This window comes from Heteronotia binoei, chromosome 3, assembly GCF_032191835.1.
Source record: "Heteronotia binoei isolate CCM8104 ecotype False Entrance Well chromosome 3, APGP_CSIRO_Hbin_v1, whole genome shotgun sequence".
Taxonomy (NCBI): domain Eukaryota; kingdom Metazoa; phylum Chordata; class Lepidosauria; order Squamata; family Gekkonidae; genus Heteronotia; species Heteronotia binoei.
The window spans coordinates 103812240-103831796 of record NC_083225.1 but is presented as its reverse complement, the minus strand read 5'-3'; the positions used below and the strand labels follow the sequence as shown (position 1 = coordinate 103831796).

Genomic DNA, 19557 nt, shown 5'->3' with positions numbered 1-19557 from the left:
TTTTTTTACAAAAAAAAATCTGTGTGAAATAATGGGGATATCAGGGAGTGTGGCCTAATATGCAAATTGTGAGGTTATGACAAGCATGATTGAACTCCAAAGGGAGTTCTGGCCATCACATTTAAAGGGACCACACGCTTTTAAAATGCCTTCCCTCCATTGGAAATAAAGAATAGGGGCACCATCTTTTGGGGCTCATAGAACTGGACCCCCTGGTCCAATCTTTTTGAAACTTGGAGGGTTTTTTTAGAAGAGACATTAGATGCTATGCGGAAAATTTGGTGCCTCTATCTCAAAAAACAGATCCGCCCCCAGAGCCCCATATATCCACAGATTGATTCTCCATTATTCTCTATGGGAACCAGTTTCCATAGGGTATAATGGAGTACCCAGCTGAGATTTCTCTCCTCCCTGCTTTCTGATAACCCTGAAGTGGGGGAGGGCCTCTAAACCTGGGGATCCTCTGCTCCCAACTAGGAATTGGCAGCCCAGTTCAGTGTATCTTTATCCTGTCCTTTGTCCGGAAACAGTTTTTCCCTTCGGCTTTGTCTCCTCACACAATCCTGTGAGGTAGGATAGGCTGAGTGAGAGCAGCTGGTCCAAAGTCAACCAATAAATTTCATGGCAGGTTGGAACCTGAACATGAATCTCTCTTGTCAAGCACTTCAATCTCTGCATCACCAGGTCCATAGCTGGGGGTGGGGCTGGGGGGCACTGCCCCCAGACCTCCAGGAGATCCTCTGGGATGCACCCTTTTCTTTCTTTCCTTCTTTTGCTCTCCATCGCTGAGCCAGTGAAGCTTCAGCAGCAGCAGCCAGAGCCGGGAGAGCTGAGCAGGGCACAGTGTACTGCAGCAACAAAAGCAACAGGCAGAAAGGATGGAGGTGGAGGAGCAGGAGACAGAGGAAGCCACATGGAATGGGCCAGGGAGGGAGGATGGATGGAGCTGCTGGCTACAAAGTGCTGGGGTGGGGAAGAGGGAGGTGGAAGGAAACCTCCCCACTTGCATGCAAGCCGCCATCCCTTCTTGACTCCAAAGTTTTACAGTTGACTGCCTCGACTTGGCCACTTTTAGAGCCTCCAGCTTTTACCCATACCCCAGAAAGCTTCTGAGAAGTGGCACACCCTGCAATGGATAGGAAAGGATGCCCCCTGACTTTTTTAAAAAGTCCCCCAACTTTTAAAATCCTGGCTCTGGTGGGCCAAAGATTCTGTCCTCTTCCCTTCCCCCTTTCAGCTTGGACCAATCAGATCTGAAAAGCCGAATGAAAGGTAGGAGAGAGAAAAAGCATCAGCCAGTTTAACATCACATGACCTACTAAAAAGGGGGGGGGGTCGGGTTTTGCAAGCAAAAAACACAGGCAATATTCTGAAGTTGCAGGGGGTTCTGTTCCTGTATAAAAACGGTAAAATATTAAGGCTTGTTGCTAGTGTTTTTAAGTCTGAAATGCTGAAAGCATAAACATTGTAACCAATAAGCATAAAACTACCTCCCAGCTCTAGTAATTGTGTAATCTATCAGACTAATGTGGGAAAGCATTAAATGTCACACTTACCAAATTAAATATACAGATGTGTTCTCATTAACTCATATAACACAGGTACATTCTGTAGGATGCTGGGAAAGGGGATCCTGATTTGTATCTGTGGTGCTCTCTGATTCAGGATTAAGGAATTCTATGTGTAAAAAAAGAAACAACAATAAAAGAAATCCACTTTGCCCTCCCACACATAAAGTTGATGGTTAGTAAATAAAAAGATGGTGAGAGTGGTAAGGGGGTTCCCTATACAACGATATAAAAAACAGCAAGAGAAAGGCCTGGATCAGGGGATGTAACACCCATTATTTGCTTATTTAATTTATATGTTCCCTTTCCCCAAAGTTTATGGTGGTTAATGCAGTAAAAATAAGTTTACTCAATTTAATATACATTTAAAATAGACATTTTAAATAATACTTTATACTTCACTTTGGCTAGTAAAAGGCAGCCCAAGTAAAGACATAGCATTTCTGGAAGTGTATATAACATTATGAATATTAATTATAACATACCCATTTTCCCTGCCCCCAAACAATCAAAAGCTACCAATCAACATTCCCACAACAAAGAGAGCATAACTGATTCTGTCCCTATGGCTAGAAATTCAATCCATCTACAAGAGAGCAGCATGCACCAGAACACAGAATCACATCCTAATATTCAGTACTATTAAGGAGGCAAGTTCGGAAAATTCAGAAATATTTATTTTTAGTGAGAATATGCCAGTGAATTAGAGTGTGACTGAAGATTTCCCAGCTAGAAAACCGCTAATGGCATTCTACATGTGAAGTACAGAGGAAAGTAGGAAGGATTATGCTGCTTTGGTAAACAAAAGTCATGATCTTGCCCATCATGAAGGCAACTGTAAAGTCAAAAGTCCTGCTGCACAAATTCATGCTTTTGTATATGCCTAAAATAGCTCTCTCCAGGTATTTATTGAAATATTAATACTCCACCTTTTGCTTCTGGCTCAAGTTTAGAATCTTCCTATAGTTTGAAAAGTTTTCCTCCAGCTTAAGAGGCTCTTAGAAGAAGATCTACTTAAGTTGGAGGAAAGCTGCTTGGTGGATGGTTGAATCCACCCACAGTCTCTAATGCAAAATTCAGGTCACTGTTATGAGCTTTCTGTTATCTCTGACACTCACAAAATCAAGCAAAATAAAAGATTCAGTGAAGCAACAAGGCATGAAGAGAAGCAGCACCAACTTCCCTCAAATACACACAGCAATATGCCTGGAGGAGCACTGCATTCCACCAATAAGAACCTTAGGTTTGCCAGGTCCAATTCAAGAAATATCTGGGGACTTTGGGAGTGGAGCCAGGAGCAAGATTGTGACAAACATAACTGAACTTCAAAGGGAATTCTGGCACCACATTTAAAGGGACTGCACAACTTTTAAATGCCTTCCCTCCATTGGAAATAATGAAGAACAGGGGCACCTTCTTTCGGGGCTCATAGGATTGGACAACCTGGTCCAATGTTTTTGAAACTTGGAGGGTGTTTTGAGGGGAGGCACCAGATGTTATGCTGAAAATTTGGTGCCTCTATCTCAAAAAACAATCCCCCCCCCAGGACTTCAGTTACCCACAAATCAATTCTCCATTATACCCTATGGGAATCAGTATCCATTGAGAATAATGGAGTGCACAGCAGACAAACATAACTGAACTTCTCTCTGCCTTCCCCCACTTTCTGATGATCCTGAAGGGGGGGGGCCTCCAAATTGGGGGATCCCCTGCCCCCACCTGGGGATTTAGCAACCCAAAGAGTAACATGGAAAAATGAAGTAGGTATAAAGCACACATCATTCACGAGAAACCAGCCACAAATATGAAAATATTCAAAAGTTTATCACAAATAAATAACTCAGACAAAAGTGCATCACTCACACCCGACCCAAAGTCCTTTCTTGTAAGTCTAAGTCCTTATGCTTTAGAGTGGAGGTCTGAGGTAATAGACAAACTGTGAAGTAAGAGTCCAGCGCTCCCAACCTTCTTTCAATGATAGCTGGTGTAGAGATGATTAGCAGCAAAGCGCAAATCCGCAACAGGGATGCACATATTGCCCTGTTTCACCAAGGCTCCTACAAGCTTCCAAACAATTCAAATCCTTCATATAAGGATTGCATGTCGTTGATATTCTGCAGAAATTTTGAGCTTGTTGCCTTATATAAAGGATTTGAATTATTTGGAAGCTTGTAGATGCCTCGGTGAAACAGGGCAATAGGTGCATCCCTGTTGCGGATTTGCGCTTTGCTGCTAATCGTCTCTACACCAGCTATCACTGAAAGAAGGTTGGGAGCATTGGACTCTTACTTCACAGCTTGTCTATTACCCCGGACCTCCACTCTAAAGCATAAGGACTTCGACTTACAAGAAAGGACTTTGGGTCGGGTGTGATTGATGCACTTTTGTCTGATTTATTTTTGAATATTTTCATATTTGAGGCTGGTTTCTCATGGATGCTGTGTGCTTTATATCTGCCCCACCTGGGGATTGGCAACTCTACTTCTGCTAGTCCCCAGAGAGATCGAGCTGTCCTTAATAGAGCCAGGGCCTGTTCTGCCCTGGCCCCTGCCTGGTGGAACTTTCTGCCAGAGAACATCTGTGCTCTTTGGGATTTACTGCCTTTCTATAGGGCTTGCAAGGCAGATGTTCCACCAGGCATTTAGTTAAGGACAGCAACGGTCTGGCACTCTCACACCCCCCACACCTCCCCTACTTTTCTTCATCCACCCAGAGGGCTTGCAGATACTGAAATGGTCACCATCTTGAATACAGGATTTAATACTGTTCGTATTCAGAGGCTTTGCAGACCTGTAACCTGGACTGCCTGCCCAAACAAGTAAGATAATAGCGGCAACCCACACTCAGGTCTATTGGCATCTGGTAAGTCAGACCTTTAGCAAGTAAAAGCAATGGATGAGCAGAAAAATGGAAAATCATTCATCATCAGTGAAAATTCATGTTCTAATCTTGATTAATTGATTTTCTTTAAAAACATAAACATGAACCAAAAAGAAGATGCTGGTAATACTGGATATTCCATTACAACATGATAGCAGAACATGTGTGCTTAAATGTGCCAGACAGAAAAACAATACTATTAGCACAGACACAAAATACTGAAATAAAAGAGGTGCTGATTAAGGTTCTTCTCTACTCTGGCTACCAAACAGCAGCACTAGAGAGAAGGGCATTGTCCATACTATCCTGTGGTCTAAATGTGCTCTAATCATCCACTCACCATGCTGAGTGCAGACTCTCTCAACTCTGCTTTTCGCCTACCTTTTTTGGAAGAACTCAACCCAAGCAAGTTATCAAGCAGGCTGGATTAGGAACCTGTGCATTATCCATAGTCCTACTTACATTTGCCTTCACTCAGCCATTCACAGCTGCCATTTGCAGTATAGCACCACCGGAGGACTATTTTCAAGCTTTTTAAAAAGCTGATAATTGCTAGAGTGCCATAACATTATAATGGCGTATTGAAGTGCCCTATTGGTTCCTCTGAATTCCCTGCTTTCTTTTTTTAACATTAAGTCTTTTTTGGTCCACACAAAAAGGGCTGAAGACAATCATTTTTTTCTAAAAAAATTAAGCTGGGAATTCAGGGAAGCTAGCAAATTATGTCAACTGATAATCATAACACTACAGCAATACAGCAATTACTGATTTTGTTTTTAAAACCTGGAAGTAGCCCACAAGTGGCTTGAGTTGGAGATGGCAGCCACAAGGAGCTGAGGCAAGAAAGCACATGGAAAACAGCAACATAGGAATTATGTTGCCACTGTGGATGCCTCTACATTTGCTGCAATAATAACAGATATACAGGATTCTCATTATGTGGAAACAGCTGTGTTGAAACTATACACACAGAATATCATTAAAATGTTAATAGGGAAATCTAGAAATGTGTACTACTGCTGGGTTTTGCAAGTATCATCCCTTTGGTCATGAAAGGGTTAAGCTGAAGTTTCTGTAAACTAATAATAGCAAGTTTCACATAGAACTAATTAGGTGTAGAGTAGATTTTTCCCACCAAAAGGGGCAGGTTTTATTATTAATGAGGTAACCTTATGATTGACTATTGGCTAATCAATATACCGGAGACAGTTCATACTATTCTGCAAGTACACAAGAGGTGGAGCTAAGGGGGGAAACTTTCCTCCCTTCCTTCTTTAGGGTCAAAGAGAACAAAGAAACAAGACGGAGTGGATCCTAACTAGAAAGATGTGTTAGACCAGGGGTGAAACTCATTTGTAATGAGTGCCAAATCTGACATAAATGGGACCTTGTCAGGCCAAGCCATGTGTGTCATAAAATGTAATGCCAGGTAATAGAGATATAAACTTTGCAAAAGGGACAGACAAGCACAATTAAAGATTTTTTAAAAAACTTAAAACATGATTAAAATATTAGCACTCATTGGTCTTAATCTCCCATGGAATCCAGGCAACTGGGCAAAGGAAGCTCTGGCTCTTTCCTTCCTTCCCCAAGGGACCAGGAAAGGGAGGAGCCTCAACCAATAGAAGGAAGAGAGGCTTGGCTCAGTAGTTCTGCTGTGCGATTGAGAGAGCCTGGCAAAGCAAGCTATCCCTCCCCCCCCTTCCTCCCCAAGGGAGGAGCCTAAGCAAGTGGAAAAAATAAGAGGCTTTGCTCTGTAGCTCCTGTGCAATTGAACAAGACTGGCAAAGCAAGCTGTGATGCAGAAGAAAGCAAGAGAGAGGGAGAACAAATAGATGACAGTCAGTTGCTCAGGGGCCTGATAGGAGCCCTCTAAGGGCCTGATTCGGCCCCCGGGCCACATGTTTGACACCCCTGTTGTAGACTGTTTCCCTTCCCTAATTCTTAAGTAAACTTTATCATAGAAATTAAACACACAAGTGTCTGTGCTGCACTGTTCCTATGTACTAAATATCTAACAACTATTTTCCAAAAAATGAAGATACCTGAACCTCAGAATACGTAGAACACCAGCATAATTAATAATTATCACTTTTTTACATAGCACTTATCTCTGGGGGTGGGGTTTGCCATCAAGTTGCAGCCCACTTACGGTGACACTGTCAAGCTTTCAAAGCAAGAGACATTCAGAGGTGGTTTGCCATTGCCTGCCTCTGCATAGCAACCATGGTATTCCTTGGTGGACTCCCATCAAAACACTGACCAGTGTTGTTCCTACTTAGCTTCCAAGATCTGGCTAGCTGACCTAGCCAGGTCAGGGCTTCTGAAAAATATCCACCCAAATTTCTGAATGCCCAAATAGAACCTATATACCATGTATTTTCCAGTAGAGCAGGAATTTGTTTGGTGCTTAATAAGCCTTTTCCTTAGCTCCATACAGGGGCAAACAACTTGAATGATAGAGAACTGAGCAATATAGCCTATAAAGGCACTGTCTTCAGTACTTTATTTCAATCAATCAATTTATTCAGCCAATGACCGGTACAAGTCAAAAGCAAGAACTTTTCAGTAAAACATTTAAGAATTGGATTGGTCTAAAAATAACAGAAATATCTCTAAAATTTAACATTTAAGATCCATACGTAAGAACTTAAGATCTGCACTGGTTAGATAGCTCTAAAATTTAGAATCTATACATAAAATTTCATGCCTGGGACCTGCCTACCTGAAGGACCGTCTCTCCCCACACGTTCCCCAGAGAGTACTGAGGTCTGGGACTCAAAACCTTCTCACCATCCCCGGGCCTAAGGAAGTCCGTCTCAAGACAACCAGAGACAGGGCCTTTTCCACAATGGCCCCTACATGGTGGAACCAGCTGCCGGAAGAGGTGAAGGCCCTGCGGGACCTTGCTCAGTTCCACAGGGCCTGTAAGACAGCCCTCTTCCGGTTAGCCTACGCCTGACTGGGAAATAAATGTAGCTTATTAGACTTCTGTGACTCATACAGTATAGATTTAATGTTAAAATTTTAAGGTTTTTAGGTTTTTAAATGTTTTAACTTTTAAATGTAATAATTCTGAACTCTGTTTTATTGTTTGCTGTGCGCCGCCCTGAGCCATTTTGTGGGAAGGGCGGGATATAAGTTATAGAATAAATAAAATAAATAAAATGCCAAATTTTACAGGCTGCTAAGAAAAATTTAGCACAGCTAATAGTGTCCTGTGGGTTCACATCCATCAAAAGCTTCCTTAAAATATCAACATCAGAACAACCAAGGTAATTATTAAACAGAGAGGAAATTACATTAGACCAGACTTCCTGATAGAGACAACAAAACAATACATGTTCTCAGTACTTTATTTAAAGTTTGCAGAAAGGTCTGAGGCATGGGTATCAAAGCTATGGCCCATGGCTCTAATCCATCTCACAGCTCTCTTCCTCCCCCCCCCCAGTCCCCCCTGCCTGTCCTCACCCTTCCAAGCTCAAACTCAAGCACAGGGAGCAGCAAGCAGGGCTACCAAACTTCCCAGTTCATCTTCACCAGCTTCTCCTCTAGCTGGAAGTCCTCTGGACTCCACTGAAATACACTGTGAACCAAAAAGATTGCAAAGAAAATGAAAAATTGATTTTCCACTCCCAGCATAGTCTATCTGGGCCCAGAGACCTTAATGGAAAATCCATTCCACATTTTCTTTGCAATTTTTTTGGTGCTGCAATGTTTTTCAATAGAACCCATGCAAGTCAATTGGTACACTTGGCTCCCATTATCTCCAATGGACCTTCAAGCCTCTCCTATCTCAAACCACTCTGTAAAAAACCCTGAAACCCTGGAGAGCTTCTACCACTCTGAGTAGACCAGGGGAAACTTGCAATGTCCAGTCATGTCATATTTTCCTAGGCTTATAGCATTTGATACTTTTTTGTTTATATTTTTAGTTTCCGCTGTGTTTTTTCTTAACGTTTTATTTTAAAAATTGCATTGCAAAATTCCACTATTCCCCTACCTCTCCATTTTAGAGAAGCATCTTTTAAAACAGAAGAGAAGGTTTGGGACCAACCACAGTTAAAAAATAGGGTTCTACAAACTCAAGGAAGTTTTGCAGAGAAATATTTAACACACACACCTGCTAATATGGAGCTCCAATGCAGAACAAGTGCTGAAGAGGGCAACCAAAATTATTATCTCAAACCACCCTGTAAAAAAACCCCGAGACCCTAGAGAGCCACTGCAACTCTGAGTAGACTGGGAGGGGGGGAGCTTGCAATGCCCAGCCATTTCATGTTCTCCTAGACTCAGAGCATTATATCTTTTTAGTTTCTGCTGTGATCCTTTTAAGGGTGGAGAGGGGAGAGGTTTGGGAGGTGTCAGATACCAAAGACTGTTAAATAAACAAAATATTGCAAGAATGTTACTGTTTTAAATATGGTTGTATTTTAATTTTAAAAATTAATATCTTTAATTATGTTTGTCAGTGCCCTTCATAAAGTTTATATCTCTGCTACCTAGCATTATATTTTACCTAGCATTTACATTTTAACAAAGTACCATTTATGTCAGATCTGGCCCTCCTAATAAATGAGTTTGACACCCCTGGTCTAGGGGACAATAGCCAATTGTGATAGCATATAAATTTGGAAATTTGGAAATAGTGCAATAAAACAGATTTTCTAGGTTCTCTGCACCACAATGGAAGAAGGAATTATGTTTGCAGGAGACAGTATGCTTTTTTTTTCTTGGTAAGCAATGGTGCAAAACATTTATATCATCCTCAGGAAGCAGCAGATAAATATTGTTGTGTTCTGGAAAGAATATTCTTGTTGCTCATATGGCTTAGTGACACTAGGACAGAGAGGAAGGGCTCTTTAATGACATATAATATGGCTCTTTAAACAGTGATGGCACCCACTGTCATAGAGAACCTCAATTACACACTGTTACAAATTGAAAACATTTATATACTACTTTTTTTTTGCTTTAAGGTACACTAGCTCAAAACATGCATGTCCAGAACTCTAAAATATATTCCAACAGACTACAGTGTGAACCATGACAAAGGGTAACACACACTGTGGCTTACAGCATTACAGACAATACTTGCCTTGAGGCAGAGGCTGTGTTACATTATGTTTAGCGTCTCTTCCAGTATTATGATTCTATTATTTAAAGTCTTTTGTAATGAAGAGGCTGTTCGGTACTACACTTTATACATATAAACTGCAACGGACTGAGAAGGCAGTACAATTTTAAATGTGTTTATACATACCTCCACTCCTGAGGGGGGGGGGGCGATTAAAAGCTCTTGACGTATTGCAACCCTAAAGTATTTTGTTCAAGGTAACACAAACACAAAGTCCAACAGCAACAATTTATGTAGATCAGGTCAAAACACAGCAGGCTTTTCAAGGCAATACATGTCTCTTAAGATCAGGTACTCAGAAGCTGATGATTGTTCAGTTTGCAAGCTGTAAATTAAATCATACACATAGATACACATCAGAAAATATTCCGGCTTTAGCTAGCATTTTCTTTTTACTAGGAAAGAATGAGAAGGATTTTGTCTCATGGCTCAAATAGCTTTGCCCTAGTCACATGGGCAGTTTTACTTACAATAAGCATCATTGGATTAATTTACTTGAAGGAGACTTGAAGACTTTAAGATGTATCAGGCAGAGTACAGTGCTGCATCCTCAGAGATTCTGTGCCACATTTAAAATATTTTTGGTACTGGGCTTGGGGCTATTATTAGCAATATCTGGTTGCTAGGGAAGGATTTGGTAATGAAATGCACCAGCCACAAAGCAGAAATCTGATTTGCAAAAGAAATTGGGGGTGGGGGTGTTGCTTAAAAATAAGATTGGGAAGAAATATGAATTCTTTGTCCTTTCCTATAGTTACAAAGAAGCAAATCAGTAGAAAACTGAAATACAGTTGCACTCAGAAGTTCAGAAGAGGATCTCACAAGCAGAGCAAAACAATTACACTACCACACACAGTCAAGCAAGGTTACTAGATCACAGTACGCCATGGCCTGGATGGCAACAAATCTTCATTTGTATGTAGGGAATAGCTATTCACAATGCCAAACCTAAGTGGAGTTAACACCCTTCTAAATCTGCTGACACCCATGAGCTTAGAAGAGTATAACTGCACTTTGGATTGCATTGTCAGTTAACCAAGTACATTTTCTAGACACACAAGAGCAAAAGATAGACCTTCTCTAGCCAGACAGCTGCTATGCTTGTACAACTTTATAAATAAATATATACTGCTTTGGGCAAAAAAGAGGAATAGAAATGCTTTCAATAGATAAAAAGTAAAATAATAACCTTCTTTTGATGCTATATAAGAATTTAAGTATGTTACTTTTCTTGGGCTTCTTCGGCTGCAATCTTATGTACACTTACATTGGAGTTATTTCATAATGAGAGATTTTCTCCTTAGTAAACATGAAAGGGTCAAGTCAATAGTATGCAGTTACAATGTTAACCGTTTCCTGACTAAATGCTTATTTGATTTGATTTGACATATAGCCCACCCTTCCCATAGAACAGGCTCAGGGTGGGTTACATCATAAAAACTTCGTCAATCTTTGTCTGATTTTCTGACTACCTTTTTACAGTGACATCCATTTTCTTCCCCCCTTCTTTCCTTCAGCTGTACTGTTGCTATAATAAATGAAACTAAATATCTTTGTGGTAGCTCACTGCCAAAATAAAAACAAAACTTGATTTTAAACTGTGTTGGTAATGTACACTCCTTCAGGCTGGTTTATACCCTTTTTGGGCTGACATTGTTTCAGGGGGTTTGATGTCTTTACTTCATAAATTCTCCTCAGAAATTCAGGCACCAAAGATTTTGAACAGTAAACAGATCTTGAACAGATCTTTATTCACACAAACACAGGCAGGGCTGGGATATTTAACACAGGACAGTCTTTAGTTTTAGTTCAAGAGTTATTCCACTTCTCCTGCTAATATCTCCTGTTGTTCATAATGCTCTCTTAGTCTGGACTTCCAGATAATCTCTAGACACCATGAGAATTACCTCAGTTTCACCTGACCTATGAGACTGTCCTTGTCTCTACCCAGGCCCTTTGGCAAGCAGCCTTTCCATATTTCTAGTCTTTTCACAACTGAGTAAAAGCTTTCTCTGAAAAATGTGTGTGACCGCTTTAATACCAAGGAGCTTTCTTGTTTGAGCTCCATTTAACTACCCTCTCACAGTAGTTAATTCGATCTCTAGCAACAATTTCCATGAAACTGACTGCTTCTTCACAGATCTGCTCTCTAGGTCTGAACGCCCTGACTGACCCTCTCAACTAACTATCTCCCTGCTTCCTTTTCCCCCAAAATTTCTGAGAATGCTAAGCGGTCTGACCTCACAACTCTTAGTCATGTGACCTAGCACCTCTTTTGATTCCCTGATGCTTAGCTAAAAGCTTTGCAGTCCATCACAGCAGTCCTTCTAATTCATTTGCAAAAACCATACTGCAGATAAACTATAATAACCAATATTTTAATAAGTTTGAGAAACTATTGTAGGCCATAATATCAGCTTGAGCTCAAAGATTTGTTCATCCTCCAAAGTGCTATATGCCATCATGGGCCAACAATGCCTTTCTGTTTCCTAAAGGAAACTAGAGTCTCGTGGTACCCTAAAAGCAAGGAATAGTTATTCCAATGTGAGCTTTCATGAGTCACACAGATATTTCAACCCCTGCACAGAAGATTAAAATACAGTACTTAAAACATCACAGTATTCAGAAACCAGTAGGAGAACATTTCAGTACCCCTGGATACTCTGTTTCTGACCTGAAAGTTAAAATTCTGCAACAGAGATGCTTGGTTAGGGTAACGCCTCCAGACGGATCCTGGAGATCTGTTGAATTACAGTTGGTCTTCAGATCACGGAAATCAGTTCACCTGGAGAAAATGCCTGCTTTGGAGGGGAACTCTATGGCACATGCCCGGGCTCTGACTCCAAACCTTCAGGAATTTCCCAACCCAAAGATGGCAGCCCGAATGCCAGCATAAATTCCTTAAGAGGTTTCACACTGCCTCCTCCCCTACCCTCATCCCAGGCACAGACATGTGGGATTTTTCAATCATTACAGGTCCCAGCTGTCTTAAATCCTGGGACTTCCAAATTGTTATGGTGGATAGTCTCTGCATTTTACTTGATCAGATTTTAATTTTATATAATTACATTTCACCCCATACCTTTGGACATCTAGGCATCACCAAGCAGAAACAGACAACTACAAAACTAGGGTTCCTATTATTCTTTTTAGGACTCATCATTTAACTGGTTTAGGCCCTTAACTATGGATCTAAAAGTTGACATTTTTAAAGGGAAGAAGAGGAATGAACATAGTTGGAAAAGTTATAAGACGTGTGAACCATCTGCATTTTGTTGTAAAACAAACCCCTTGGTCAGAATATATTCTCTTGGGGCACTTATTCAGGACACAGCTGCAGAGACTCATAAGCGAAGCTCTCAAAACTGTATTACTCTTAGTTTGCAAAAACAAAAAGTAAGGCAAGAGAGAAGGAAAACTTATTCAAAGTTTCTAAGAAACTGAGTTATTGGGACATTACCGTCTATCTGCCAAAACACAAACAGTATATTTTTATTTTTATTAAAAGAAAATCATAGAACAATCTTCTTAACTATATCAATACGCAACTCCCATTTACAAAAAAAAACCCAGTTAGACTACAACAAGGAAAAGTGTCTATTGTTTATCTACAATCACCTAAACTTCACTGGTTTATTTTATTGCATACTATCACTGGATTTCAGCTATTCATTATTTGTTGATAGTTAATTTTCCAATATTTAGTGTATAATAATCAGGCTGCTGTAATAGAAAAAATATTGTGGTATACTATAGAACACTATTCACTCCATAGTATGCAATACTTTGCTTATTAATTTTTGTTTGTGCACTTTACAGCATGTCCAATGCAGATAACTAAAACTGTCACTCTGGCACAGAACTGCATCTACTGTAATGCTTCCCTTTGGTATCTGGTAAATCTAATTCAATTTCTCAGGAGGCTGAGAAAAATGTACTTTTCAAAAAAATTGGAACTTTCAAATAATGGAACATATTTATTCTTCTAGCATCTGTGTGTTTTAAACACAGGAACTTTTTCCTTTATATTTTGTACAAGAATTCTGCTTTGCTTCTTCACTTAAACACACAAAAATAAATCCAACCATTTCACATTTGGGTAACAGGGTAGAGTTCTAATGCTATTAATATATTTTGTTAGAAAAGTCATCACCATCTGCCAACTCAACTTCTGTTTGTTCCTCAGATCTTCTTTTAAAAGATCAACATTACAGCTAAACAAAGCAGAACATTAAGATATGTGCATCAATTTTTCTAAAAAAGTCAAACTGGAACAGAAGAATAGCCATCCATTTTATGAAACAGAGTACCATCTAAAGATCAATAGCAGCTGGAATGTTTTTAATATTTTATATTTTTATGCCTTAATTGTATTTTTACATGAACATGTAAGCCGCCATGAGCCTGCTTTGTTGGGGAGGACAGGATATAAATCTATATAAATAAATAAATAAATTTTATTTCTGGATGAATGTTTTCCATTGCATAGGAAAAATTCATTCATTAAATTGTTCCCTTCTAGCTTGGTGTAGAAAAGAATTAAATATGTGTTATGTTATTAGGGATAAGAGAATCATATAATGTTTTACATTTCTTTCTGGTTACTATACATGACTGGAACCTGCTAAAACTTAGCAGGTTTTGACTTTGATTAAAGAATCACCTGAAAACCACAAAAGTCCCTGGGACAGGAAAGATGGACAGACAGGTCTCTAGCATTTTACAATTTTCCTGCTATCAATTGTGTCTACAATTGAACTTATGATCTGACAAAGCCAGACAACTTCTGTTTTAATTATATCAGCTCTTCTAGGGCTGACAGATCCAGGCTGAGAAACTCCTGAAGATTTGGGGTTGGAACCTGGGACAATGCCATAGAATCTACCCTCCTATCCATTTTCTCTAGGGAACTGATCTCTGTAGTCTGGAGATGAGCCATTATTCCGGGGGATCCCCAGATCCCATCTGGAGGCTGGCATCACTACTTCTGATGTTTATTTTTTACGTCTATAAAACAAGGTGTATCAAATGTTGCTGAAGAGACAAACAAGTAATAAAGTTAATTAGGGTTATCAAAGATTTCAGGTTTTCACGGCTGGTAACATCATTAGGGTTTGTAGAATCTTTCGGGATCAAGTGCCTGTTCTACTGGAGAAAGTTTTCCATTGCTGTGCAATGCACAGCAGCCAAGAAGGTCAGAGCGCCTGCTCCGGCTGCAACGCCACTGAGGATGTTCTCCGCAGCTGAGAACGAAACGTCTGGAAGGAAAACTTTCTCCAGTAGAACACGGCACTTGATCCCGAAAGATTCTACAAACCCTAATTAATTAGGGTTACCAACACTTGACCACAAGATAGTACAATTGTTCTTTTCAATAGTTCCAGAAATTCCCTACTTGCAACTCCTGAAATTTTCACAGTGCCAGAGCAACAGCCCATTTCCCCATGCTTATGAAAGACAGAGAGAATCCACATTCCACTGTTGACACTAGGAATCTTCCAGCAGACAAACTCTAGCATCAAAATCAAGGAATTCAGGAACCCAAGAACAGAACCTTTAAAGTTTTAAACCTTAAATCAAGAACATGAGTGTGTCCAAAATTTAGGGCTGATCAAAAGTATTCTCGGTACATTGGTCAAAAAATCTCCTGAATACTCATACAGTTATGGGGGGGAGATATGACAGTACTCTCTAGTACGAATACCAGCATCTTTTTTGGGGCTCTCCCAAGTCCTAATCTTCTTGACCTGGTCCACCTCACTCAGCCAAAGTATGATAGAGTGATGGTCAGAAACAGTCTAGTGAGGATAGGCAGAGGGAGGGGGAAATTGGTGGGAATCAGAAAAACTAGCATTAGAACTTTAAAAACAAAAATCACTGTCCCATGTCATCTGAAAACAGAACAAAACTGAATAGGGTCGGGGAGAAAGGGCCCAAAATGTCTCCATGAGTAACCTTTAGCCTGCATTTAAAGGAACGTCGACAACCTATTTTTGGAGCAAAGTTATCATGATTGGCAAAGATGACATGTTGATAACTCTTAATAAGGAAAAATATAAAAGAAACCTGTGAAACCCAGGAAAAGAAACCCACATGAAAGAAATTTAATCTGGGAAGACTCATACAGTGGGTGACAGTTTCAGTCACCCTTTCCTTACTCTCTAACACTTTAAGGCACTCCAAAGGGATCTGTTGAGGCTGGGTGAGTGGGCGTCAACATGGAGGATGAGGTTCAGTGTGGCCAAGTGCAAAGTAATGCACATTGGGGCCAAAAATCCCAGCTACAAATACAAGTTGATGGGGTGTGAACTGGCAGAGACTGACCAAGAGAGAGATCTTGGGGTCGTGGTGGATAACTCACTGAAAATGTCAAGGCAGTGTGTGATGGCAATAAAAAAAGGCCAACGCCATGCTGGGAATTATTAGAAGGAGAACTGAAAACAAATCAGCCAGTATCATAATGCCCCTGTATAAATCGATGGTGCAGTCTCATTTGGAATACAATTCTGGTCACCGCACCTCAAAAACGATATTATAGCATTGGAAAAAGTGCAGAAAAGGGCAACTAGAATGATTAAAGGTTTGGAACACTTTCCCTATAAAGAAAGGTTAAAACGTTTGGGGCTCTTTAGCTTGGAGAAACGTTGACTGCGGCGTGACATGACAGAGGTTTACAAGATTATGCATGGGATGGAGAAAGCAGAGAAAGAAGTACTTTTCTCCCTTTCTCACAGTACAAGAACTCGTGGGCATTCAATGAAATTGCTGAGCAGTCACGTTAAAACGGATAGAAGGAAGTACTTCATCACCCAAAGGGTGATTAACATGTGGAATTCACTGCCACAGGAGGTGGTGACGGTTACAAGCATAGACAGCTTCAAGAAGGGGTTAGATAAAAATATGGAGCAGAGGTCCATCAGTGGCTATTAGCCACAATGTGTGTGCGTGTGTATTGGCCACTGTGTGACACAGAGTGTTGGACTGGATGGGCCATTGGCCTGATCCAACATGGGTTCTCTTATGTTCTGTATCTTTACTCATTCTATCATATTCTGCAAGTCATTTGTTCCTTCTAATGTTCTTCTTTCTTGATATAAGATGTATCTGTTTGACTTTGTGGGGCCAGTCAATTAACCATTCAATGTTAGTAACTGAAATCATTATCTGAGTTTTGTTTGTGATTTTAAAATAAGCATGTAATGAAATTTGTTTACTGCTATCAAGGAGCCACGTGTCTTTCGGAGATGCACTGCCATGACTACCTGAGTTTAATAAATACATGAAATCCAACAGCCATGTGCTCAATGTAACTTTCAAACAGACTTTGCACAATCAAAAAGAAATGAAGGGGGGTGTTAAAGGACCAGTACCTCGGTTGGCTCAACACTGCTAAGCCACCAGATAAAACCATGCAGAGAAAATACTGTTGTTCAGGAGTATAGTATCCAGGGACTCTCCCAGGATCCAAGGGAATTTTGAAAATGAACTTCCCATACCTGTGCTGGAGTTAGCTTTTATAAAACACACACACAAGTAGATAGATAACCAGCTCTTTTTCAAACTATTCCGGGGGGGGGGGGAATCAGGCTAGAACTAGGCTTCCCAAATCCCCCGCCTGGGCGGGGGCCCCCCGATTTGGAGCCTCCTCCCCCCGCTTGGCAAAAATCCAGAAAGCGGGGGGGAATGGCGGTCCTTCCCATGCAGCCTAGAACCCAGCAGCTTCTCCTCTCCCCTTTCCACTGATCCCTGATGCTTCTCCTCCTCCCTTCCCTTCCCTTCTCACCGCCAATGGCAGCAACTTCTCCTTGCTCCTCCCCTTCCCACCCAGCTCCATCGCAGCAGCCGGAGCTTTCCCAGGCTGCTTCCTGCCCCGCCCCAAAGGACCATGTGCCTTTGCACCTCCGGTGGTGAAAAGCTTCAACTTTCTGTGTCTGTGTCGCTATGAAGAAGCTGGCTGGTGAGTAGAGAGCCAATCCCCTACATCAGATCTGCGAGAAGGGGTGGGGGGAGTGGAGGAGAGGGAAACGTCATCATTATTCCCTATGTGAAATATTTCTCATAGGGTATAATGGGGAATTGATCTGGAGGTTTCGGGGGCTCTGGGGGAGCTATTTTTTGAGGTAGAGGCACCAAATTTTCAGTATAGTATCTAGTGCCTCTCCCCAAAATACCCTTGAAGTTTAAAACGATTGGACCAGGGGGTCCAGTTCTATGAGCCCCAAAAGAAGGTGCCCCTATCCTTCATTATTTCCTATGGAAGAAAGACATTTTAAAAGGTGTGCTGTCCCTTTAAATGTGATGACCAGAACTCCCTTGGAGTTCAATTATGCTTGTCACACCCTTGTTCCTCGCTCCGCCCCCAATGTCTCCTGGCTCCACCCCCAAAGTCTCCTGGCTCCACCCCCAAAGTCCCCAGATATTTCTTGAATTGGACTTGGCAACCCTAGCTAGAACTGAAAATCCACATGAGATTTTATTTTTTTAAAATCCTTAATAAGATACTAGATTTTGGCAAATTCCTGTTCAAGGATTTCCCCCCAGCACAATGCAAGACTGTAGTTTTCAATCCAGACTGAAAGCCAGTTAAGAATTCCTGAAGTTTAGAGCCTGTTCCATTATACACTTCTATAGCCTCTGCTGTAATTAGCAATTAAAATGAGCAATATACCATTAGCCATCATATACCCCAATGTTAGCAGGACCACCATGACTGTCTTTTTCTCTTGGTTAAGCTTTGCCCTTTAACTAGTTAATCCTTTTCAAAATTTCTCATGATTCATCCAGAGATATGTGTGGTGTTGAGGTATTCACTGTGTCTCCCAACATGTTTTGTATCTTATACCTCAAATACCAAAATCATTTGGTGGGATAACATTTGGAAGAACCAGACAAAGACATCCAGTCTTAACTAGCACCTTCATTTTAAAAAGAGCTTTCATTTAGACTGATCTATGTAAACAAAGAATATAGGGAGCTATTATACCTACCAGCCTGGGAAATAGAAAATGTAGGAATCATCACTTCACTTCACAGCTTTAACTCTGGAAAACAAAATTACACAAAAGCCATCAATGCATAGCCTGAGCCAACCTGCACATTTTGCTAGTTTCCATCGCACAGTAATTAAATCCTCCATATAACATCCAGTCCAAAAGAAACAGCACATGCACAGAAGTTCACTAAATTAGCCTATACAGAGGAAAAGAGCTCATACTTTCTAGAAACTATATGATGCAAGACTTATCTTATCTGTCTTCCAAGAAACTCAAAGCAGCATACAAGGCTCTATCTTTCCCATGGTATTCTTACAACTTCCCTGGTTAAGTTGACAGAATGACTGGCCCAAGCAGCTGGACAACTCTAAACTGTTTATACCGCTTCCAGTCTGGGTTCAAGCCTGATTCACCCCTGGGTTCACCTCTGTCTGTCTCAAAAAGCCCAACCAGGGAGAAGCCCCACTTACTGGTTCTCAATAGTGAACCAGAAGGTTAGCAGCAATGGGGATGCCAGGCATGGAATAGTGGAGGATTTGGCAGAGATTATGGTGAGGGGGTACCTTGACAAATCCCCTGAAACCATTGACATCGGTCGCCTGGAGTACTGGCCATGCAAGGCTGTCATTTGACCCAACCTCTCTTGCATGACCATGAGCACTGAGACCACCTAATACTCAAGCCCTGGCAGGGAGACCAGCTCACAGTTAGGAGGGTATAAACCGTAAGTCCTCACTCAGCCAAGTCAACCAGTAGCTAAGCCCCACCACTCAATGCAAGCAGACAGACAAGAGTGGCAAAGAGTCTAAGTCCACCTAACACCCAAACCCTACCAGAGAGGCCAGTTCACAATCAGGAAGGTATAAAACACGGGTCCTCACTCAACTAAGGCACCCAGTAGCTAAGCTCCTCTGCTTGGCATGAGCAAAGAGATGGGGTAGCAAAGAGCCCTGAGTCCACCTAACACCCAAACTCCAGC

General features: G+C 41.1%; 1 protein-coding gene across 1 annotated transcript in view; it reads right to left on the bottom strand.

Moving 5' to 3' along the window:
• Positions 1 to 18592, bottom strand: part of TIAM1 (TIAM Rac1 associated GEF 1) — a 338703-nt gene extending 320111 nt beyond the window's left edge. The window contains exon 1 of the mRNA XM_060234342.1: positions 18573 to 18592. The gene's annotated coding sequence lies outside the window, so the exon portion shown is untranslated. The remainder of the gene's footprint in view (positions 1 to 18572) is intronic.
• Between the last annotated feature and the right edge of the window lie 965 nt (positions 18593 to 19557).